The sequence below is a fragment of the Mchenga conophoros genome, linkage group LG3 (assembly GCF_057382185.1).
Source record: "Mchenga conophoros isolate Kocher_MC1m ecotype Shallow Benthic linkage group LG3, M_conophoros_male_GT1.1, whole genome shotgun sequence".
NCBI lineage: Eukaryota > Metazoa > Chordata > Actinopteri > Cichliformes > Cichlidae > Mchenga > Mchenga conophoros.
In genome coordinates, this window is record NC_140528.1 from 20,535,927 (window position 1) to 20,561,217 (window position 25,291).

General features: G+C 37.5%; 1 protein-coding gene and 1 long non-coding RNA gene across 2 annotated transcripts in view; one reads left to right on the forward strand and one right to left on the reverse strand.

Moving 5' to 3' along the window:
• The window catches only part of LOC146577615 (NACHT, LRR and PYD domains-containing protein 12-like), a 199,808-nt gene that overhangs the window by 160,724 nt on the left and 13,793 nt on the right, over positions 1-25,291 (reverse strand). The gene's annotated exons all lie outside the window — the stretch shown is intronic.
• LOC146577622 (uncharacterized) lies at positions 10,788-15,313 on the forward strand. Its single transcript, XR_014891411.1, has 4 exons — positions 10,788-11,239; positions 11,605-11,757; positions 14,509-14,596; positions 15,180-15,313. It is a non-coding gene; the product is annotated as an uncharacterized LOC146577622 (long non-coding RNA).

A 25,291-nucleotide genomic window follows, 5' to 3' on the forward strand; every position in this document is an offset into this window, starting at 1 on the left:
GGCTTAAGCCCGGGTTGTTTTGTCAGAAGCCCGGGGTCTTTTGGAGTGCAATTTTTTCATAGTTAGATGCCTGGCTGACAACTGTATAAAACAAAAAGTACACACAATATTCGAAGCACATAGTGCACACTGAGGGAATTTACGACTGTGCGTGAATCCCCCCTGATATTGGTATGATCCGAGCTCAGGCACTAAGCGACTGAGCGAGAGGGCGGGGCAGCTGCTGCCTGTGTGCGCTGTTGGAGAAACGGAGCTAGCCATACTAAGGAGAGCTTAAGTTTGACCAGGTACCAAAGCAAATCATTCGTACCGTACAAATAATGTAAATATGACGGTGAACCACGAAAGATTGATATCAAACTGATCACTTGACCAATATTACGTTACTTGCTCTTCAAGTGAATCAACAAATGGCGAAATGAAAAGCCGAACAAATGCTATTTTTTAGAGTCTTAGCTTACGTGTGTTTATTTCATATTTTCAGTTCTTACCCTCCCCGACTAAATCGGTTTCAGTTATGTACTGAAATATAAGAATGGACATTAGAGGCTTCTTTCAAAGAAAAAACTCAGGTAAATGTTATTTTATATATTATGCTTTGTATGTTGTTCAGTATATTTCTATGCAAAACAAGAGGAATTTCAATACACAGCAGGATATTCACAGTTTAAACCAGATATTTACATACACTTTATGGAAAACACAAGAACATTTTTTTTACTGTACAACATCAATTTAGAGTAAACTTGTTTTGTTTTGGATAAATATTGAAATATCTTTTGAATTAGTTAAATGTCAGAATAAAGAGAGACAGAGCTGTCTATTTTTTATCACTTTCATCAAATTTAGGAGTACATATACACTAAGTTTATTGTTAATTAATAAGAAAACTCCAGACGATTCCATTCTGAGCTGAAGAAGCTTCTGATAGGTTAGCAGAGTCCATGTGAGTAAACTGGTGGCACAGCTGTGGATGCATATAAGCCAAAACACCAGGAAAAGAACTGTGGAGCTCCATAAGTGTGGCTCAATTTTGAATACAATTTGGTGCCATTTGCAATTAAGAAATACAGACAGTTTATCTCTTTACTCTTAAAATTAACAAATGTTTTTTATATTTATCAATCTAAAAAAATAAACATTTAGTCTGATTTGATGTTACAATTAAAAAAGTGTTTTTATCTGAAGAGTGTGTAAATATCTGGTTTCAACTGTATATTTGATGATTGTCAGCACAAAGAGAGAGAGAGAGGAACAGAGAGGGAGATGGAGGAGAATGAGGACAGAACAGAGATGGAACAAGAGCAGGTGAGACACACATGTTAGTCAAATGGTTGTTTACCAAAAGTATCACCGTATCATAGGTACTCATGTATCTCGTACCTAGTGTTTCTTTTTAGGTTTGTTATTTTTCAAATTCTATATTAAGTTCTGCAGGCTTGTTTGCACAACAAGGCTAAATAATTACATAAACTTTTCTCAGTCTAAATATTGTACTTTGGTAGAATTAAAAAATAAGTGTAGTGCAGGTCTATGATGATTTTTAGTGCTACTATCATCTAGTTCTGATTCTGGTTCTGTCTTGGTTAAGTCCTCAGTAGTCCTGATTTTGAACTGTTGTAGTCCTGTTTTAATTCCAGATCAGTTCTGCGTCTGGTTGAATTGGGGTTTAGTCCTCGTGTCTTGATACAGGCCCGACTTTGTTCTGCCTTGCAGCTTAATTAAAAAACTAGTTTATGGTGTCCTGCATATGTGATATATTTTTTTCCTATATGAAGTCATTCTTTTTTGAACAAAACTCAAAACAGAGCCTATTAATCTTTCAGTCTTTCAGTCATTTCTAAAATAATAATCCCACATGCATACTACCCTTTAGGGCTAAGCCCCGGGTGTTTCAAATGTCTGGCTCCGCCTCTGCTTATCCGCATATCATTCGGTAAGTGTTAATCTTCCTCTCTAACTACATTTTTGCATTTTCCTTTTTACCATTCTGTCAATCCTTTCATTTAAAAAAATAATTAAATATCACAATGGTTTGTAACAGGTACAATACACCATCCATCCATCCATTCGCCTCCACTTATCCTTTTCTCAGGCTCGCGCGGTGCGCTGGAGCCTATCCCACGTACAATACACTTTAAAATATATATAAGCTCCACTTTTAACTCCCGTAAAAGTTTATACATTACATGTCTACATCACCTATCATGGCCTCATCGGGTATCTCATATCATCTTGTTATTGTTATGTTATGCTCCTTTGATATTTTGCTAGTTTGCGTGTTTTAAAACTCTTTTTGTTTTTCTTTATATTTTTAGACCCAGATGTGTTAACCTGATCCCTGCGAAACACCAGCTCTGCGTGGATTTTGACCGCGAGTGACCGGATGTTGTTTCCGGCCTGAGGTTGCCTGAAATGCCGTGAGGCTCGTTTGAAAGATTGCGCCCGAGACCAACTCCGCCTCCAAGGCATGCCTACCTTTAGCTGCCACCAGTGAGATATCAGAGCCGGGCTCCACATATCCAATCAGGAGCACGAGCAAGACAGCTTTTGCAGACTCTCCAGAAATATACAAGTCCTTACCAACTGCTCTGCAACCCAGTGTTTCTGGTCCCCTCACTAACATCGCTTTTTGAGATATTTTTTATGAACCACCAAAAAAGCAATTTTACCCCACAGACTGGGTCTGAGGGCAGCAGCGGGGACAAATGATTGAAGCGACGGACATTTCATGGCTGGTCTTGCATAATCGTGAGTTATTATGTCATATGGTGATAAGTACATAGTTTTGCAAGAGGCATACAAGCACTGTGGAAAAAGTAATCATAAAACTGTTTTTGTGAACACCCTACGTTATGCTTTAAAAAATGTGATACATGTAATGTGATCATCAAAGAACATGATTTTTTTTTTAAACTTTTATTCTTATGCTTTTAAAGTATGTCAGATTATCTTAAAACACTTATTTGTATGTTATAATGTTTTTCTTACACCATGTGTAATTTTTATAGACACCTTATTCATTGTATCAATGTGTAATTATGTATCTTTTGATAAATAAATAAAATATTTAATCTTGTATTTGTGTACTTTCTGGTGATTCAATAAAAAATTAGTCACATATCGCTCTGATAAACACAGATGGCTGAAAGAAATGTTTGATGGAACAAAGGAAACAAGTGTCTTGCTGCTAAACTTTTAAGTAACCATGGTTTAAATGAGAAAGTCTGTATGTAAAACATGAAAAACTCCATATCAGTGATATCTACAAAGGTGTACTCATTTCTTTGTAATGGTACTTTACTGTTCCAATGAAACAAAAAGAAAATCTCATTTTTAAAGTACATTTTTCGGCCACCCTGACCTATTTTCAGGGGCAAGAATGTTGATGTTAGACTGTGTTTTAAATCAGGTTGTGATCTTAAACTAACTATCACAGCACTGATTTCAGTTGTAATCTCAATTAGAATCCCAATTTGGCTTTTCTCCAGTCAGTGTTATGGTGAAATTTAACTTGTTCTTTTGTGTAATTGCACATGGCCCAGCAAAGGACCCCTTAGTAAACTGTACAGCATAAGTTTTCAATTCACTTTTGTCAGAAAACTTCACAGTATGAGAAGTTACAGCACAGTTTCTCCAAACGTGTGGTTCTTTTTCAGCCAGCGTGCTTTTAGAGCATCTACATTAGCTCATGTAGTAAAAGTACAATCAGTAAGTGTACTTTAACATTTGAGATTCCGAGTCACTCTTGCTTAGATCATGTGAACTATATCATGAACCTTTTTTTGTATAATGCATCAAACGTGTTCAAATCAGTTTATTTTCAATTTATTTTAACTAATCTAGAGACAAGCAACTCCTTTTTAGCTTCTGTTATGTATTTACCTCTCACACCTTAATCTAGATGTTAGTGTTCTCAGAGTTAACATGTCTCATGTTGCCATGTTGTATTTCTAATACCCAGCCTCAGTGTTCGCCCTGTTGACCCTCAAATCCAAACACCAATGATCTAGATATTCACAACATTCATAAGGAGATTCTTAAGGTCTTAAGTTTTGTTGTTTTTATGTTTTACAAAAAAAAAAAAACTTCACATTTTTTATATTTTTAAACGAAAGTGACATGCAAGGATATTTTTCTTTAGTGATGTTGCTTCAGCAATCTGAAATACTAATTATTCTGGGAATTTTTATGGTCAAACTATGTGATTTTCCAAATGTGTGTGTGTGGAGTAAAATGACCTTGTTCTTATGATGTTGTCACCGTGAATCATTTAGGATTAACAACACAAATTGTATCGATAGCAGAAACAGTCTTATAACTTATAATTCTCACACGTTACCGCTAGTTTTACAAACGCAGTCTTCTTCAGCTCTGTTTATGTAGCTTTTATGAAACTGATTTTCCATAGTACAAGTAGAATTTAATTTTTCTTTGCTCTCCAGTATAAATGCAATAATTTGCAGGCTTTTTACTGAAACTCTCACAATGCAACACTCAATGCTCAGAGCTTCATATATCAACAGCTCTGAAAATATCTTCTTTTTTAAAGTAATGTAGGACAGGATCTCTCACTCTCTGTGTCTCAAAAAAACCCAACTAAACTGGCAATCACCACTAAACAAATGAAAGTAGTTTATGGCTTTTTTATCAGCTGCATTTCTTTCATTTATGTATTGATCCCATTGTTTATTGGTAATGCTTTTAGGTCACTGTTTTAGCATGTCTGCCTCACACTCCATTTAAACAGTTTAACAGATAGTGGGGTCTGGTAAGGAAGTTGGGGGGAAGCAGACAACTCCACAGGAAGAGTCTTTTTGTCTTTTCTCCACTGTAAAAGATAGCAAGGCAGTGTGAAACTTTCTTTGCGGGAAAGACAAAACTGAGAGCCATGCTAGGCTCAGTGAGAGACTCTGCTCACCCTCTGCCCCAGCGATGGCAGTCCCTCACCAAGCTCGATTTCTGTTCTTTGTCTTGATTAAAGAATGTTAGCTACCGCTCATCGCTTGTCTGCAGGCTTTATTAAATGGAAAACTTCCACAACAACCTCTAAACAGTGGTTTATGGCTTTTTGTCACCTGCAACACCATGTAACACTTGGATGTTAGATTCTTTTACCAGTCAGTGTTGTTAGCCCCAACCCCCAGGCTCCAGGTGTCTGAGCTCTAACCCTGGCTGCCAAATGTCCCCCTGAGGCCTTTGTGCCTTTTACCACCAGACTAAGTTTGTAGTCCTATCTACTAATATTATTTTATTTTTTTATTATAGCACAAGGTTCAGTTAGGTTACTACTTTGACTTCCTCAATTTGAGCACATTTCTGACCCGATACTTTATCAAGCTTTTACTCGAGTGTTTTTGACACTAGCAGCTGTACTTCTACTTAAGTGAAAATTGCCTGCAATTTTGCCACCTCAGTTGCCACTTTTCTGGAGTTTGTACACTTTTTATATTGAAACGTTCAACGTTTTACGTGTTATCCTTGATCACAGTTCTAAACAAGTTAACTTTCTTCACTTCAAAGTAACCCAAAAAAGAAACTATATGTCCAGTTCTCTTTACTCCAAACCTGGTTTAAGGCTATGCTGTTGTTGTGATATGGCCATACAAATAATATTAAGTTTAATTAATCTTAAAAAAAAATGGCTGCTTCATGGCTACCTGTTCAGAGAATTTGCAGACTTTTATGGAAACTGTCACAATGTAACACTCTCACTGTCAAAACGTGGTTGATCCATGTTTCTATGAACACTGATTAATATATCAACAGCTCTGAAAATCCTTTTTTTTTTAAAGTAAAGCAGAACAGGATCTCTGTATCTCTAAAAATCCCAACAAAACTGGCAATCACCTCTAAACAAATGGAAGTAGTTTATGGATCTTTATCACCTGCAACACCATGTAACACCTAGATGTTAGACTCTTTTACCATCACATTTGCAAGGGTTTATGTGTTATCCTTGATCACAGTTCTAAATAAGTTAACTTTGCTTCACATAAAAGTAGCCCAAAGAAGACAAATATATGTCCAGTTCTTTTTTACTCCAAACCTACTGATCGGAAAACATTATGTGATGCTGGAAGTTTTCATCCTATCCATCTGCAAAACAAGTTTACCTGTAAGCCAACACATTAGACGTAAGCAAATTTGTGAAATTCCTGAACAATGTGCTTTGTGGAGTAGCAGTAGTACTAGAACTAGTACTAGTAGTCCTAGTATTCTGCAGCAACCAGGCTTCAAGAGTGATCACTCTTCTGGCTTTCAAATGGTGAAAACATGTCACAGTCTTAACCGCAAATCAGAAATGTTGGTAAATTTAAAAAGGAATTTAAACGTCAGCTTTGACATAGACACAGACTTTATTAATGCCACACTCAGGAAATTCACATGTTACACATGATTTAGCTCACCTGCTAAATCCCCAGAGCAATAACCCCATCAGCATCATTAGCCTGAGTGTTGATCCTCCAGGTGAGTGAGTGGAGTTGAGTGTGTGTGTGTGTGTGTGTGTGTGTGTGTGTGTGTGTGTGTGTGATCAGAGGTGAAGCTGCTTTCTGCAAAGTCTCATCAACAACCAGGAAGAGTCTAAAAGCACTAAATATGAAACAGACCATTTACCATACCCAACACTGAGCTCCTGCACAGTCAGATGGAGTGAAACATAATGTCCCAGTGGTGTTCTGTTGGATTTAGCAGGTGAGCGTTGTTGCCAGTCAAAACCTTTTTTTGGAAACTCTTTACAAGAATCAATGTAATTATTTGTTTTACTTGAATCAAATATATTGGTTTATATACCTGAAATAAAACTTTTTTTGGAAACCCGTTACATCAAATAAAACTTTCTTGGAAAAGCATTGCAAGAATCAATCGAGTTATTTGTTTTACCCCATTCAAATCTATTGGTTTCATTACATCAAATTAAATAATTTTGGAAACCCGTTACATCAAATAATTTTACTTGAATCAAATGTAATGGTTTATATACCTGAAATAAAACTTTTTTGGAAACCCTGTACATGAAGTAAAAGGTTTTTGATCTTGTAAGTTCTGGCTTTAATATTTTCAGCTGATAAAGTGAACTTCATACAAACTCTGTGTTAGAAAAAGGGGATAGTTTACTACATGCTATAAAAACACAATCCTTAATCTTTTATTTTGCAACTTTATCTTTCTGTTCTGGTTTTTAGAGTGATTGTTTTATTGACTCGTACTTTGGGAATCACCCTGTTGTGAGAAAAGGATAAGCTGGGAGAGAATACAGCATTATACAAGCAGAGTGTTTTAGCTGTATCCGTAGATCTAAGACATAAACCTGTTGTTAAAAAAGAATAGTTAACTGAAGTGCAGATTTAATTTTAAATTATTTCACGAACTGTCCAGGAATTACAGAGAGCTTTATACTGATATGGTAAAATTCTCTGAGTGTATTGGTTGTATATGACAAGTATTTGTAAATCATTAGTAGTTACTCTTGCATAGGTGTTTTGCTTGTTTTAAATTTGTGCACTATTTATTTTTATTTTTTGTATTTTGTAATGAATCTCTAATTCACTTTTTCTTGTTGGCCTTGTTGTGTGTACCTCACAAGTCAAATTATACATTGTGATGGAGCAGTCACAATACACCCGCACGAGACACAGTTTGATTTTTCTAACACAGAGTTTGTATGAAGTTCACTTTATCAGCTGAAAATATTAAAGCCAGAACTTACAAGATCAAAAACCTTTTACTTCATGTACAGGGTTTCCAAAAAAGTTTTATTTCAGGTATATAAACCATTACATTTGATTCAAGTAAAACAAATAATGAAATTGATTCTTGTAAAGTTTTTCCAAGAAAGTTTTATTTGATGTAACGGGTTTCCAAAATTATTTAATTTGATGTAATGAAACCAATAGATTTGAATGGGGTAAAACAAATAACTCGATTGATTCTTGCAATGCTTTTCCAAGAAAGTTTTATTTGATGTAACGGGTTTCCAAAAAAAGTTTTATTTCAGGTATATAAACCAATACATTTGATTCAAGTAAAACAAATAATTACATTGATTCTTGTAAAGAGTTTCCAAAAAAAGGTTTTGACTGGCAACAACGCTCACCTGCTAAATCCAACAGAACACCACTGGGACATTATGTTTCACTCCATCTGACTGTGCAGGAGCTCAGTGTTGGGTATGGTAAATGGTCTGTTTCATATTTAGTGCTTTTAGACTCTTCCTGGTTGTTGATGAGACTTTGCAGAAAGCAGCTTCACCTCTGATCACACACACACACACACACACACACACACACACACACACACACACACACACACACACACACACACACACACACACACACACTCAACTCCACTCACTCACCTGGAGGATCAACACTCAGGCTAATGATGCTGATGGGGTTATTGCTCTGGGGATTTAGCAGGTGAGCTAAATCATGTGTAACATGTGAATTTCCTGAGTGTGGCATTAATAAAGTCTGTGTCTATGTCAAAGCTGATGTTTAAATTCCTTTTTAAATTTACCAACATTTCTGATTTGCGGTTAAGACTGTGACATGTTTTCACCATTTGAAAGCCAGAAGAGTGATCACTCTTGAAGCCTGGTTGCTGCAGAATACTAGGACTACTAGTACTAGTTCTAGTACTACTGCTACTCCACAAAGCACATTGTTCAGGAATTTCACAAATTTGCTTACGTCTAATGTGTTGGCTTACAGGTAAACTTGTTTTGCAGATGGATAGGATGAAAACTTCCAGCATCACATAATGTTTTCCGATCAGTAGGTTTGGAGTAAAAAAGAACTGGACATATATTTGTCTTCTTTGGGCTACTTTTATGTGAAGCAAAGTTAACTTATTTAGAACTGTGATCAAGGATAACACATAAACCCTTGCAAATGTGATGGTAAAAGAGTCTAACATCTAGGTGTTACATGGTGTTGCAGGTGATAAAGATCCATAAACTACTTCCATTTGTTTAGAGGTGATTGCCAGTTTTGTTGGGATTTTTAGAGATACAGAGATCCTGTTCTGCTTTACTTTAAAAAAAAAAGGATTTTCAGAGCTGTTGATATATTAATCAGTGTTCATAGAAACATGGATCAACCATGTTTTGACAGTGAGAGTGTTACATTGTGACAGTTTCCATAAAAGTCTGCAAATTCTCTGAACAGGTAGCCATGAAGCAGCCATTTTTTTTTAAGATTAATTAAACTTAATATTATTTGTATGGCCATATCACAACAACAGCATAGCCTTAAACCAGGTTTGGAGTAAAGAGAACTGGACATATAGTTTCTTTTTTGGGTTACTTTGAAGTGAAGAAAGTTAACTTGTTTAGAACTGTGATCAAGGATAACACGTAAAACGTTGAACGTTTCAATATAAAAAGTGTACAAACTCCAGAAAAGTGGCAACTGAGGTGGCAAAATTGCAGGCAATTTTCACTTAAGTAGAAGTACAGCTGCTAGTGTCAAAAACACTCGAGTAAAAGCTTGATAAAGTATCGGGTCAGAAATGTGCTCAAATTGAGGAAGTCAAAGTAGTAACCTAACTGAAACTTGTGCTATAATAAAAAAATAAAATAATATTAGTAGATAGGACTACAAACTTAGTCTGGTGGTAAAAGGCACAAAGGCCTCAGGGGGACATTTGGCAGCCAGGGTTAGAGCTCAGACACCTGGAGCCTGGGGGTTGGGGCTAACAACACTGACTGGTAAAAGAATCTAACATCCAAGTGTTACATGGTGTTGCAGGTGACAAAAAGCCATAAACCACTGTTTAGAGGTTGTTGTGGAAGTTTTCCGTTTAATAAAGCCTGCAGACAAGCGATGAGCGGTAGCTAACATTCTTTAATCAAGACAAAGAACAGAAATCAAGCTTGGTGAGGGACTGCCATCGCTGGGGCAGAGGGTGAGCAGAGTCTCTCACTGAGCCTAGCATGGCTCTCAGTTTTGTCTTTCCCGCAAAGAAAGTTTCACACTGCCTTGCTATCTTTTACAGTGGAGAAAAGACAAAAAGACTCTTCCTGTGGAGTTGTCTGCTTCCCCCCAACTTCCTTACCAGACCCCACTATCTGTTAAACTGTTTAAATGGAGTGTGAGGCAGACATGCTAAAACAGTGACCTAAAAGCATTACCAATAAACAATGGGATCAATACATAAATGAAAGAAATGCAGCTGATAAAAAAGCCATAAACTACTTTCATTTGTTTAGTGGTGATTGCCAGTTTAGTTGGGTTTTTTTTGAGACACAGAGAGTGAGAGATCCTGTCCTACATTACTTTAAAAAAGAAGATATTTTCAGAGCTGTTGATATATGAAGCTCTGAGCATTGAGTGTTGCATTGTGAGAGTTTCAGTAAAAAGCCTGCAAATTATTGCATTTATACTGGAGAGCAAAGAAAAATTAAATTCTACTTGTACTATGGAAAATCAGTTTCATAAAAGCTACATAAACAGAGCTGAAGAACACTGAAAAAAAGGGACTGGCCATCTCTTGGATTTATGTAAGCATCTTGCATGTATTTAACACAATTGCCTCATGTTTTAAAGATAAATGTAACTATATAGTGTAAAAACTACATGATATGCAGAAAGGGTGTATTAAATTGTTCATATCATGTTCAGGTGAAGTAAGTCAATAAGATAGCAACGTTAAATCTCGTGAAACCACGTGTGATTTCATCTCGCGGGCTTTGGATCGTGGTTTAAAAAATGCATCCATCTCAGTCAAGTCGAGTAGCCAACTCTACGTTTTTGGTAAGTCTTGATTTTTTTAATTCATTTTTACCATATTTCAGCCAAATGTAGTTAAACGTCTAGAGTGTCGCCATGTAACATGCTAAAAAAGAGCCGTTAGCTTATTTGCTGTTTTATCTGTTATCAAAGAATTGGCGCTTTTTCATTTGAATTTGTCTTTGGCACAAGAGCCGTAATATCACATTAAACCTAATTACGAGGCACTCTCAACATAATTTGGTTTTCTGTGTGAATAGATTTGCCAACTGACTCTTCAGTTACATTGTGTATTTACTGCACCGTGGTGTTAGTGAGATTTTGGACATTGAACAGCTTAAGCTAATATCATCAGTGGCATTATGCTAGCTTACATCCCTACCCCTCCTGCCCTCACCTGCTGTCCGTTTGTTTTTGTTTTTTTTTTTTGCTGCACATTGAGAGATGACCTCTATTCTGCATTTCACCAGGAGTCAGCTGATGGATTGTGGGTTCAAGGTGTTATGGTAAGAAAGTATATTCTATTTTCGCTTAAGGTTTCTGTAACTTAATTATAATAGGTTTTTTATAGTTATTAGGTGCATGCATACTCAAATAGACCACCCTATTAATACAACTGAGAAATCCAAAATCTGCCATAGGTTTAACCTGTATGTATTGTCAGAAAGGTGATTACTGGACTCACATTAATGCACACTTGAACTAAAATGAGGTTGTAACTTGTGGGTTCTTGGGTTGCAAATCAGAAACAAACATCTTTGGATTTTTTTAATCCCATAAGATCTGGAAACAGTTTTTATTCAACAAAACATTGCTGATTAACCAAGCACAGTGCCTGCTGTTATTTCAAAATAATTTTATGTCATTTTAGATGAAATGCAGCATTCCAGTGCATCCCAACCATGCCTTTACAGTCAAGGTTTCTGACGGAGCTGAGTTTCTCTCTGACAGTCTGCTGAAAGTGTTTGCAAAGTGATCGGGGGAACAGGGCACAAAGCTAAAGGATGTAGCTGCCATGATGACAGTAAGAACTTTAAAATTCTTTAACTACAAAGTGTATATGTATTGCATTAGGTCAGTAAAAGATTTTTATGCTGCATCCATTGAAACAGTCAACTATTACCCGTGAGTACTGATTCCACCGAAAGGATGCCATAATTTTCGTTATGCATTTACTGGCCCACTGAGAAAAATTTATCTTTTTAAAAAAAAAAAAATGTTCTGGAAACTATATATCCATAAAGTTGATGTCAAACAGGAACTTTTGATATTTCTTTGTAGATGCTGGTGTTGCATGTTGACTGGTTTAAGTTTTTGTCTGGGATCATTTTCTTCTGTGCTAGGGCTGCTCGATTATGGCAAAAATGATAATCACGATTATTTTCACTGAAATTGAGATCACGATTATTTGACGATATTTATTTAACCCTTTAAGACCTACTATAGAACCAAGTCCACCAGAGCTTATATTATTTTTTTTACATGTTGTAGTGCCATTTGTGGGAGCATTTCAAGTTGCTATACATCAATACAACTGTTATAGCCCATATTTTAATAATATGTATGCATTAAGTCCATAGTAATTAGGGGAGACCGGGGATAGTTGTAACATTTTTGACATTTCTGTCTGTAAATTGGAGCTCGTTTAAGGTAGTGGATTCAAAATGTAATGCAAAGTATTTACATGTCTCTGCTATTAAATAGTGCAGCTATTTTCTCTGCAGCACAATTACCCATTGCATGGTATGGTCTCAAACACGAAGAGTGAAATGTTACAATTAACCCCATAGTCTGGGTTAGTTGTAACATCTCCTGGGGTAAAATGTAACACAATGAAATAAGGGTACTAACAAAACATTAACGTGTAATCTTTGTTTATTCAACACATGAATGCACTTAGAGCCATTTATGTAATTATGTGTGTGTGTGACAGAATGCAGAAATCTAGCTTTTGAACATATTCCAACCCCCCAAAAAGACAAATTATGGAATTTTCTGCAACTGAATATTTCATTAATTTTGATTGGTCTTCCTTGAGTTTGGCCTCATTGGCTCAGTGGGCATTATAACCTACAGCTCTTGCACCAATTTTGAACATAACAATGAAGCTGAAAAAATGTAGTTGTTCACCAGCATCGCAATTCCATTACTTTTTATCATGGCTTACCTTGGTGTGGTTTGCAAAGTGCTTCAGAAAGATGAGGAAATCTGTTTCTTGCCCCCATCCTGATTTATTTCCACTACCAGTACTTCCTACTGGTCCATCTCTGACACAGAGGTCTGCATAATGTATGTGTGGGAACACAAACAGTGGAGGAATTGTGTTGCCAATGGCATTAACCGCATATAGAAATGCGACCAGTGAACCTCTCTCTGCTGATGTCGTTGCCCCAACTTGTTTAATATAAGTTAAAGTAATAGTGTGGTAAGTTGTAACATCTGCATTATTGTTACAACTAACCCAGACTGTTGCTGTTACAACTGACCCAGACTCCTATAGCCATGAACTCGCTAACATTACAGGCAATGGCTAAAACATTAGCACTAAAGACCTACACAGAATATATCCCCATAGACATACAAATAACACAATTTAAGTTTGATGAGTTTAACTGCAAAGCAGATAATGCTATTAGAAATTGAAATAAAGTAGAAAAACTTACTTTTTGGCATACAAATCACTTTTTTTCATGTTAAATTGTCTGTGTTTGACAAAATGTGCTGATTTTTCACATGTGATAGCAGAACTGAATTGGGCATGCACAGGATGAGTCACATCATTTGAAACTTAGCCCTGATTGGAGAAATTGGAAGTGTTACAACTGACCCACGTTACAACTATCCCCGGTCTCCCCTACATAAATTGCAAAAAAGTGCAATAAACTACAAAAAACATTGAAAATCGCTTTTGTTTTGTTTACATATATTTCTACTTGGAGAAATTTAAGAGGTTTATCCCTCAAAACTTTAAATACAATAAAGTTGCAAAAAATAGTTTACAACAACAGGAAATTTATTTTGAGTGTCTTCATAGTTTTATTTTGGAGATACAGTTTTTATATACTGCAGGAAAAACAAAAAACAATCCTATGATGCAAATTTGCAAAGAAAACAGCAGGTGCATCATTTCACTGTGGGAAGTGTTACGAACAGCTGATGGATCGGCAAAGCGTGTTTCTGGAATATTATGTTTTTGTTCCTGCAAGCGCTTTTTATGCAGTTTTTGCAAAGCTATATGTGGAAGGAAACCGTGACCGAGGACAAGCTGATGGCATAAGTTGTAAGTACAACTCCTCCGGTTTCATATGCAAAACAAATTATTGCGCTAGCTTACACGGTTCAGGTTCTACAGGGATTTAAAAATAGTTACACAACACGGAGCGTGCTGCTCTGACCGGCTTTAAAGGGTTAACAATGACTTTAAAAAATAATATAAAATAGTTTTTTTTTACCTCTCTTTTCAACCAACAGCAGTCACTCTCCTCTCCAAATAACTTCTGCTTAGCTTTCCGAGCTTCCCTCGGGTCCTCTTAATCAGCAGTCTCCAACCTTTTTTGCGCCACGGACCGGTTTATGCCCGACAATATTTTCACGGACCGGCCTTTAAGGTGTTGCGGATAAATGAGGGAGGGGGGCTAATAATCGGCTCAGTCATTTTTAATGATCGTTGAAAGCCCAGATCGTAATCGTGATTAAAATTCGATTAATTGAGCAGCCCTATTCTGTGCTACTGAAAAGTTCACAAATCTCTGTTTTCTTTGTTATAATACTTTAGGATGACATTAATGCTCGAAGGGAGTCTCATCAAAGTGCTCCGCATCTGTGTGAAAGACAATTGCAACATCTTGGTGCAGGAGTTCATGGTGAGTGTTTTATGAGTAGATTGTGGCTTTGCAACATTTAAAAATGCATTTAGTTATCCACTTGATCCTCATTGGACTGGTTAGGACCAGTAGTCCTCTTTAATAATTTGAAGTTCACATGAGGCCTGGTAGTGAACTCGGCCGCCCCCCCTTGAGGCCCCACCCCCCTATATTAGGGGTCACATCAGTGTGAAAAAACTTTAAATTTGTCATTCTAGTGAACAAAGGAAAATCCCCCCAATATTTAGCTTTTGTTTGAAAAAAAAAAAAAGACCAACAGCTAACCAAATTGTGGGGCTGAAAGTCTAAATTCTAACATCTTCTGAGTGACATAACCTGGATTTCTGATGGGCCGGTGTCTTTCTAACAAAAACTAATGTAAAGCATTTGAAATTATTATGTTTTTCACTCTGTCTTAGAAACTCTGTTAGACCATGAATGGCAGCATGGCAGGCAACTCTTTGGCTATAGCTATTTACTATGTTGCTTGCATTGGTTTAAATTACTCTAACATTAGAACTGGTAGATTCAAAAGAGATGAGTTTAAAAAGGAATCTTAAAGAAATGTTTTGTGTTTAACCAGGACTTGACTGAGGCCACTGCACAGATTGAGAAAACCACAATGAACATCTGTCTCCAGAGGATGCACCAGGCAATGACTTTTCTGATGTTGGCATCATCATCGAGGGTATAGTAGTTCGTCAAGATCTGGATAACGTGACCTTTGCAGTAGCCATGCTGTTTGGACCTTTTTTATTCCTTCAATATGAGTTACCCATCACAACTCTGCTACACTTTTGAGGTGATTCAAAGGGTGGTAATGGAGTTGGATGCAACTCAGCTCTCAAGAAAAACTCACAACTAAGACAAAACTGCTCCTGCAACGAAGCTCACTGTTATGCATGCAAGCTGATCAGCTCTAGGTGAGAGGACATTTAAATCTCACACTTGTTCTGCTGCATTTTTGAAGCTCAATTCCAGGAACAGATCGCAGGGTTCATTTTTATATACTCTGCAACTGCCATGAGGACGAGTCGTTTTTGTTGTTGTTGTTTGTTTTTCCTTTTGCTCTGTACAGCATTTTGGCAGCATTTTTAAATTTCTCTTTGTATTTTTTCTTTCTTTTACTAATGAAGAAATGTAGCATGAACAGTTATGCAGTCTAAATATCCCATATGGGTCGTGTGAATGAAACTGTTATTTTCAGTTTCATTCAGTTGAAGTAAAGAACGTTGAATATTTCTAAGTGTGCTGTTTTGAACCAAGATGTCACAGTATGATCAGTGCTGTATTTTTTGACAGTCACTGTATCAATGTTATTTTTGCATCTCTTGAATAAAGGTTTTGACCTGCAAGTGCTAATTTCTTTAGTTATTGGGGTAAAATGGGTAATGTTAATAGGAAGGTGTTTGCCAATTCAGTAACCTAATTTAATGTTAATGGAAACTAACATTACCTCAAATTGTTTAGTTATAATTGTTGTTTAACTGAATCTTGACGTCAGAGGCCTTAAATAGAATGTTTTGTATTGTTCTTTCCCAACATTTTTCAAAAGAAAGAGTCTAATTTCTTTGCTGTGATTGATTCCAGAGAACACGGAAGAACTGACATTATTTAACTGTTGGTTTATATAGATTCAGTAGTGGAGTAATGTCAGTTTAATTCTTTACCTACTGTCAATGCAGTGAAATTAGACATTTTGTTTTGAAAGGTTACTGGTGGATGCCAGCAACCATTTTGGAAGAGAACAATACAATCTGTTATAAGGCCTCCATTTGAAAATTGTGTATTTGATGCTAGAATATAATAGCAAAATGTAATTTGAAGATAACATGTAGCATTTAAGTGACCAAGTAGTATTGGGTAAAAGTTATTGAATGGTGTTGGGATAAAGTGAGAAAATTGTGAAGGATTAAAATATTTCAAGAGCTCAAATTACTTCATCAAAACATGTTTAAGTCACATTTTATCAACACAAATTGCACAGGTTTATTGAACATGAATAAATTGTGTTAATTTAACTCAATTGTTTAAGTTGCTGCCAAAGCAAAACATCTGTGTGCAACAAATGTCCACCATTGAATTAAGTAAATCCAACAACATATTTTTTTCAGTGAAGACTGCGTTTGTAAAACTAGCGGTAACGTGTGAGAATTATAAGTTATAAGACTGTTTCTGCTATCGATACAATTTGTGTTGTTAATCCTAAATGATTCACGGTGACAACATCATAAGAACAAGGTCATTTTACTCCACACACACACACACACATTTGGAAAATCACATAGTTTGACCATAAAAATTCCCAGAATAATTAGTATTTGAGATTGCTGAAGCAACATCACTAAAGAAAAATATCCTTGCATGTCACTTTCGTTTAAAAATATAAAAAATGTGAAGTTTTTTTTTGTAAAACATAAAAACAACAAAACTTAAGACCTTAAGAATCTCCTTATGAATTTTGTGAATATCTAGATCATTGGTGTTTGGATTTGAGGGTCAACAGGGCGAACACTGAGGCTGAGTATTAGAAATACAACATGGCAACATGAGACATGTTAACTCTGAGAACACTAACATCTAGATTAAGGTGTGAGAGGTAAATACATAACAGAAGCTAAAAAGGAGTTGCTTGTCTCTAGATTAGTTAAAATAAATTGAAAATAAACTGATTTGAACACGTTTGATGCATTATACAAAAAAAGGTTCATGATATAGTTCACATGATCTAAGCAAGAGTGACTCGGAATCTCAAATGTTAAAGTACACTTACTGATTGTACTTTTACTACATGAGCTAATGTAGATGCTCTAAAAGCACGCTGGCTGAAAAAGAACCACACGTTTGGAGAAACTGTGCTGTAACTTCTCATACTGTGAAGTTTTCTGACAAAAGTGAATTGAAAACTTATGCTGTACAGCTTACTAAGGGGTCCTTTGCTGGGCCATGTGCAATTACACAAAAGAACAAGTTAAATTTCACCATAACACTGACTGGAGAAAAGCCAAATTGGGATTCTAATTGACATTACAACTGAAATCAGTGCTGTGATAGTTAGTTTAAGATCACAACCTGATTTAAAACACAGTCTAACATCAACATTCTTGCCCCTGAAAATAGGTCAGGATGGCCGAAAAATGTACTTTAAAAATGAGATTTTCTTTTTGTTTCATTGGAACAGTAAAGTACCATTACAAAGAAATGAGTACACCTTTGTAGATATCACTGATATGGAGTTTTTCATGTTTTACATACAGACTTTCTCATTTAAACCATGGTTACTTAAAAGTTTAGCAGCAAGACACTTGTTTCCTTTGTTCCATCAAACATTTCTTTCAGCCATCTGTGTTTATCAGAGCGATATGTGACTAATTTTTTATTGAATCACCAGAAAGTACACAAATACAAGATTAAATATTTTATTTATTTATCAAAGATACATAATTACACATTGATACAATGAATAAGGTGTCTATAAAAATGGTGTAAGAAAAACATTATAACATACAAATAAGTGTTTTAAGATAATCTGACATACTTTAAAAGCATAAGAATAAAAGTTTAAAAAAAAAATCATGTTCTTTGATGATCACATTACATGTATCACATTTTTTAAAGCATAACGTAGGGTGTTCACAAAAACAGTTTTATGATTACTTTTTCCACAGTGCTTGTATGCCTCTTGCAAAACTATGTACTTATCACCATATGACATAATAACTCACGATTATGCAAGACCAGCCATGAAATGTCCGTCGCTTCATTACAATCATTTGTCCCCGCTGCTGCCCTCAGACCCAGTCTGTGGGGTAAAATTGCTTTTTTGGTGGTTCATAAAAAATATCTCAAAAAGCGATGTTAGTGAGGGGACCAGAAACACTGGGTTGCAGAGCAGTTGGTAAGGACTTGTATATTTCTGGAGAGTCTGCAAAAGCTGTCTTGCTCGTGCTCCTGATTGGATATGTGGAGCCCGGCTCTGATATCTCACTGGTGGCAGCTAAAGGTAGGCATGCCTTGGAGGCGGAGTTGGTCTCCAGTTGTATTCCAGTTTTATGTTGCAGTTTTCACTTTTGAAAGGGAAGGTTAGTCCAGCTCAGTCAGATGCTGAATGCTCTCTTTCAGTACGTTGTTGTATTAAACGATGACTCAGCAGACGACACATTGTAGCCATGTTAAAAATCATGCAACAGACCCTTGGTCACGATGTCATTGTGGGGATGTCTAAAGGCTGGGTTCCTTCTAATAACCGTAACAAGTGTTTATGGTGCTCGTTGTGATGCTGGGTCAAAGTTCAGCCTCTGAAGACCTCGACGTGTTTGAAGTTATCCACAGGGTGCGAGGTCCACTTCAAAGGTGTTCTATGTTAGATGTTGGTCAGGTTAATCAAAATGGAAACTGTTGAGTTTACACATTAACCAACATGGTCCAGCACTAAACATCGTAAAGCCTTTAGTTTATGGAGAGAGGATGCTGCCATCAAATTCAAAATGGGCTAATATTTTTCTTTAAATGTTTCATTTTCTCACTTTGTTTAAAATACTGGTTTATAGGATTTGCAAATGATTGCATTCTGTTCTTAATCATATTTAACACAGCGGATCAAACGTGGGGAAGTGGGTGTTATATTCAGATTGTGGGATACATTTAGGAAATGTAAAACTTTTGATGTCAATGTTGTTTATTTGCAGGCAGTGGCGGTCCTAGCCTGTTTGGCACCCTGGGCGAACAATCCCTCTGGCGCCCCCCCCCCCCCCCCCCCCACACACACACACACACACACAGAGTATGCATTGTATGCAGACGGCTACCAAACAGCCATCATAATTCGTCATACAATGAGAACAGGACAAATCAACAATTGACAAGGACTAATTAATATTTAAATCTGTAACATAATGTATTGTTTGGAGTTTAGTCTGTTACTGTTTGTTTGTTTACCATTTCTTCTTGGAGCAACTGTAACGCACATAATTTCTGACTCACTCTGATTCTGATAGTTTCAGGATGACCTGCCATTATCCAATCACACATCTGCTTACCTGCATCTTTTGCTCGTTTCTCCTCCTCTTCTTTTCTATTTTTTCTAAGTTGAGCACCATGATGGCTTTGAACTTTTCTTGTCCATCTTCCATTGGTTTTAATTTTGCACTCCAGTATGAACACAAATCCCCCAACACAAGGATCACCACAACATGATCTAATAGACCTACACCTTAGTTCACAGATTCACTTCATCTAGGGTGCATTTCTGAGATTTCACACAACCCAGGATTCAAATCATGAATACATAATGGACTTGGATTTACAACATTATAAATGAAATGTGCTCTTTTTGGAAGCAGCAGGGGCCCCCTCCCCTCAAACTGTAAATTTAAATTGTTATTGATCCTTTACCCCTGGTCCTAAAGTGTATATTTATTTTCTTACTCTTCTTATTGTTTGTTTACTTGCACTGCTGTAACTGGAGCCTCGTCATCTCATATCTCTGTATACTGGACTGTCTGTAGCGGAGATGACAATAAAGTTTACTTTGACTTTGGCAGCGAGCAGGCGCACCGAGGGCTCTCGTGCTCTCGCGCTCACTTTCGTGTATAGAATTTCGAAAAAACATTGGTGCAAATTATAAGTCTGTATCATGATGCCTGGTGTTTTTGTGTTTGTTGGTTTGTTTTTATTTTTCTTTATTTTGTGAGTTGGTTATTAGATGCTGCTCCAGCCGGTCAGACTCATCTGGCTAACCTAACAGCAGTCCTGGCCAGGCTAGAAAAATATGGATTGAGAGCAAACAAAAACAAATGTGAGTTCTTCAAGGATGCCATTGAGTATTGTGGACACAAGATCAACAGACATGGGCTCCACAAAACCGAGGACAAAGTTGAAGCAGTCCTGAAGGCACCAGACACTAAAAATGTGAGTCAGCTATGTTCATTCTTGGGCTTAATTAATTATTACCACAAGTTTCTACCAAACCTTTCAACAGTCCTGCACCCGCTGAACTCTCTGCTGCAACAAAATGTCAAATGGAAATGGACAAAAAACTATGAAGAGGCATTTAATTTAGTTAAGTTAAGCAGCTCATTACATCAGAGGAGGTTCTGACACACTTTGACCCCAAGCTACCACTTCGCCTCGCCTGTGATGCCTCACCATATGGCATTGGTGCCGTGCTATCTCACAAAATGCCTGATCGATCCGAACGACTACTTGCCTTTGCCTCAAGGTCCCTAAATGCAGCCGAGCGCAACTATACGCAGATAGACAGAGAAACACTCAGTCTAGTGTGGGGAGTGAAGAAGTTTAATCAGTATTTATATGGATGACACTTCACCCTGATCACAGACCACCGACCGCTGGTGTCCATCTTTAACCCTCAGAAAGGTATTCCAACCATGGCTTGCGTACGCTTGCTTGGGCTTTGTTCCTGGGTGCACACACCTACACCATTGAGTTCAAAGGGACAAAGCTACATGGAAATGCAGATGGACTTTCACGTCTTCCACACATGCAACCCACCGAAGAAATGACTGATCCAGCTACTGTGTTTCATGTTACACAAATGGAACCCCTACCTGTCACAAGTGCTCAGGTGAAAAGAGAAACGAGCCAAAACACAATCTTGTCAAACGATCTTACTGTGAATGGTTGGCCGTCCTGTAGTGACACTCAGTTCTCTGCGTACTCCACCCACAAAGACCAACTATCCGTTTGCCAAGGATGTGTCATGTGGGGAACTCGTGTCATCTGCCACCCAAACTAGGTACAAAGGTACTGGACTCACTGCACGATGGACATTTGGGTGTTAAGATGAAAGGTCTTGCTAGAAGCTATGTTTGGTGGCCAGGCACTGATTGTGAAATGGAGAATATGGCTAAATCCTGCATTGTTTGCCAGCAGACGCTGCGCCAGCCTCAAACAGCACCTGTACACGCGTGGGAGTGGCCATCCGCTCCATGGCAACGCATTCATATAGACTATGCTGGCCCATTTATGGACTAAATGTTCCAGGTTGTGGTTGATGCCCACTCAAAGTGGCCAGAAATCTTCCCCGTAAAGCAAGCAACAGCTGCCAGCACGATCAATAGTCTTTGGTCACCGTTTGCACGCACAGGTCTGCCACAACAGCTCGTAAGTGACAATGGTCATCAGTTTACTGGAGAGGAGTTCCAGTGTTTCCTTGGGAGTAACGGCATACGACATATCACTTCAGCTCACCATCATCCTGCAACAAAGCTGAACCAGCCAGTCGCACAGAGGGGAAACCGCTACAACAGAAAATTGACAATTTTTTTACTGTCTTACCACTCATGCAACAACTGGACACACACCTGCAATGCTCTTCATGGGATGAGATCTGAGATCACATCTAGATTTGCTGAAACCAGACATTCGCAAGGATGTCCAAGATAAACAGTCTTCCATGGTGGAAGCAACAAGAAACAAAACCAGATTCTTCAATGTTGGACAAAGAGTTCTCGCCAGAGACTACAGAGACCCAAGTCAGAAATGGCATTCTGGCACGATTCGTTCACGGACCGGACCACTGATATACACCATAAATGTTGGAGCCAACTTAGTCTGGCGTAGACATGTTGATCAGATTCTAGATGCAGAATGTCACGTGGTTCCAGAGCAACCTGAGAGGACACATCTACACCTCAAGATTCAGAAGAGTTTGCTCTCGCTTCACCACCTGAGGTTCAGGGTTTACGTGAAACCACCAATGTTCAAACACCTGAACTTTCCACACAGAGCACTATGGACTCTGACCAAACAGGCAGACGTTACCCTGAGAGAAATCCCAGAGCACCTCAGAGACTGAACTTATAGGTTTCCAGTTCATTTTGTAAGGAAAGCAGTTAAAATGTTTAAGAGGAAACAACCTACCTCTATGTTGTAAATCACTGAGTAGGTGTCATATTTCAGTTTAAGTACAATCTTATGCTTATGCATAAGCTTATGCTAGACGAGTCCAGAAGTACAGAAACCTTGTGTACAGCGTTGGAGATGAAGTTCTTCTCTTGAACACGAAACATGGAAGGAAGGGAGGAAGACTTGATCCAGATTTTTCAGGACCCTACACCATTCAAGACATCGCTGGCAAATGTGTGAGATTAAAAAAACACGGAAGGAGCAACTTTAAGAAATCACTACAGCATTGACCATATCAAGCCATACAGAAGAAGCCACCATGTAAATATCAGTGACAATTAAAAATACCCAACTCGCAGTTAGACAGGGAAAAGCAGCACAGACCTGAAGATGCCTCCCTGCCATCCTACTGCTAACCCTCAGTGCCAGCAAAGTCCAGAGGATTCATTATGCACCCAAAACGGCTGACACAAGGAGTTTAATTGTGTTCCAGGACCAGAAACGCGTGAACAAGAACTTCCCTCCCGGAAACAAAGCTTAGAAGATGAAGGTGACATAGTGAACAACTCTTTTTGACCAGTTGGTCATTTGTTGCCAGTTTGGCGTTGCAACTTAATTGACTGTTGCATGACTTTGTTTGCATTTTGAAGTCTTCAACTCATATTGGATATAAAGAAACATGCAACGTGCACTGAGCTTGTGGAAGTCTGGAAATGGATCTGCCTGTCAGTAATTTTCTATTTTGCCCACCCGCTGTACCTTTCCTATTTCTCTGCGTGTAAATGCATGCCTATTGTATTGACTTTTTTCCTGTTGTGGCCCGTTGGCCTTTACCAAGCTTATCCACTAGAAATCTCATGCATGCCTAAGCTAACTTATCATATTTTTCTTTTAGTAAAGAGGCTATGGCGTGCAAAGGATACTGGGCGCTTGGAGGCAGCTGTTGGACCATACAAGTTATTGGATTCCTCTTTTCGAACACTGCAGGGGTCACGGTGGTTTCTGATGAGGTAAGAGAACTTATCATTATTGAGTCTGATTTCGAGGTTCTGCTCCTTCTGAAGCATTTGCAGTGCAGAGACCATTAATAGTTTAAAATGTGCGGGTAGGTCGGGGGGTTTATATAGCAAAACTCTGATAAGGTTTCACCCATTCACTTCAACAGGAAAAAATGTTATCAACCACAACACAGATGTTGTGACATCTGTGACATCATAATACCCAGTTTCAGTATATGCAGAAAGAACCTTTATCAGCAATTCGATTCCTTTAGATGTTTTTGTGTACAGCACTCAAGCAGTTACTTCAAAAATTGTTGCTGTTGTTGTATAAACTCAGATTTTTCAAAACAGGTCATTGATGCATATCTGCACCGTGTTATTGACAGACGAAAGGTAAGTAAGAAATGTCATTTACCTACTAATTTTGAAATAAAAAAAAAACAACCTATTTACTGTTCTATAACATTTTTGTATACTTGTGCAGAATGCTGCACACCTGCTCTGTTCAGTAGTTGCAAGCTCGTTGTTTTCTGGGCAGTTCAGATGCCTCAACTGGTATGTTGAAAGCTCAGAAGTGGTCCAAACAGTTGACTCCTTTCTGTTGCTGAGGAAAGAGTTCGGTTCCTTTAAAGAAGACTATATTTGAAAACACCCTGAGACGCATGGTACCTAAGTAAATCCAAATTACTCTGCACTTCCAATCCCACAGATGAAGTTCCCAGTTGAAGACGTGGCTGTGCCCTGTGAACTTTGGTACACACTGGATTCTTGTGGTATGTGTTCATTTTGTTATTAATTTGCATAATTTGTTGTGAAGCAGTTTCTTGCACAAAGTGTTATTTTTAAATAAGTTTTCAGTGGCACAAACAATTGTAATTTTTAATTTAACTTTTTCTTTAGATTGTCAACATTTCTGCACAGAAAATACTGCTCATAGACCCCATGGGAATGAAGGTGTTTATGACAGGAAAATTCTGCGCAACTGGAGGTATGTATGATACTGAGGTGTTATTCTTAGATTAAAAAAAAAAAAATCTTGTTTCATTACAAACACTTTTGTTCAACTAGGAATTTTCTGAGGATGAGAGGGCATGAAGACACCATGGAGTGGCAGTTACAGACTATGCAACACAACAAGCGACAGGATTCCAGCAGTTGTGGAGTTTTACTGTTAAAGGTAACCCTTATTCAAATGATTCAGTTTCTTGTTAGCTAGAATTAAGACTTTAAGTGAATTTAAGTGAAGTGAAAGTTATTTCGGTCAACAACAACAAAGATGATCATTTTACATAGAAGTACTTAATCATACAGTAACTGAAAAAGGAATAGGCTGAAGCCTTGTGGCTTATAATTATCCTATCCTTTACCTAATTAAGACTTTACATTCTAATTATGATCAATCTCACAGTTTGCAGAACACTACCTTGATTTTGGAGAGGTCAGTGAGGTGTCAACCACTACAGAGCCAGTTGTGCTGGAGCGAATGCAGATAGCTTGCACCCTACTTGAAAATCGAGGTAAGTCCAGTAAAGTCCTTATCACGTTAGTGCGTACTTCCAATTTAAATAGTGCTTTTCAAACAGCACAGTACAAATAGTGCTCTTCAAACACTTTCAGATAAGACCCTTCTCAAAGTCTAATTTAGACTAATTTTCCAGGAAGTATATTTGGAAAAAATGTACTATTATTTTTTAATTATTCAATAAATAATGTTTGATTAAAACCTAACTATGATTGTGTTTCAGGGAACGCTGAGGACTACTGCATTGTTTTCTCCATGTTAGATGCTAACGCTGACCGCAGCATGATTGAAATGGTAAAACAA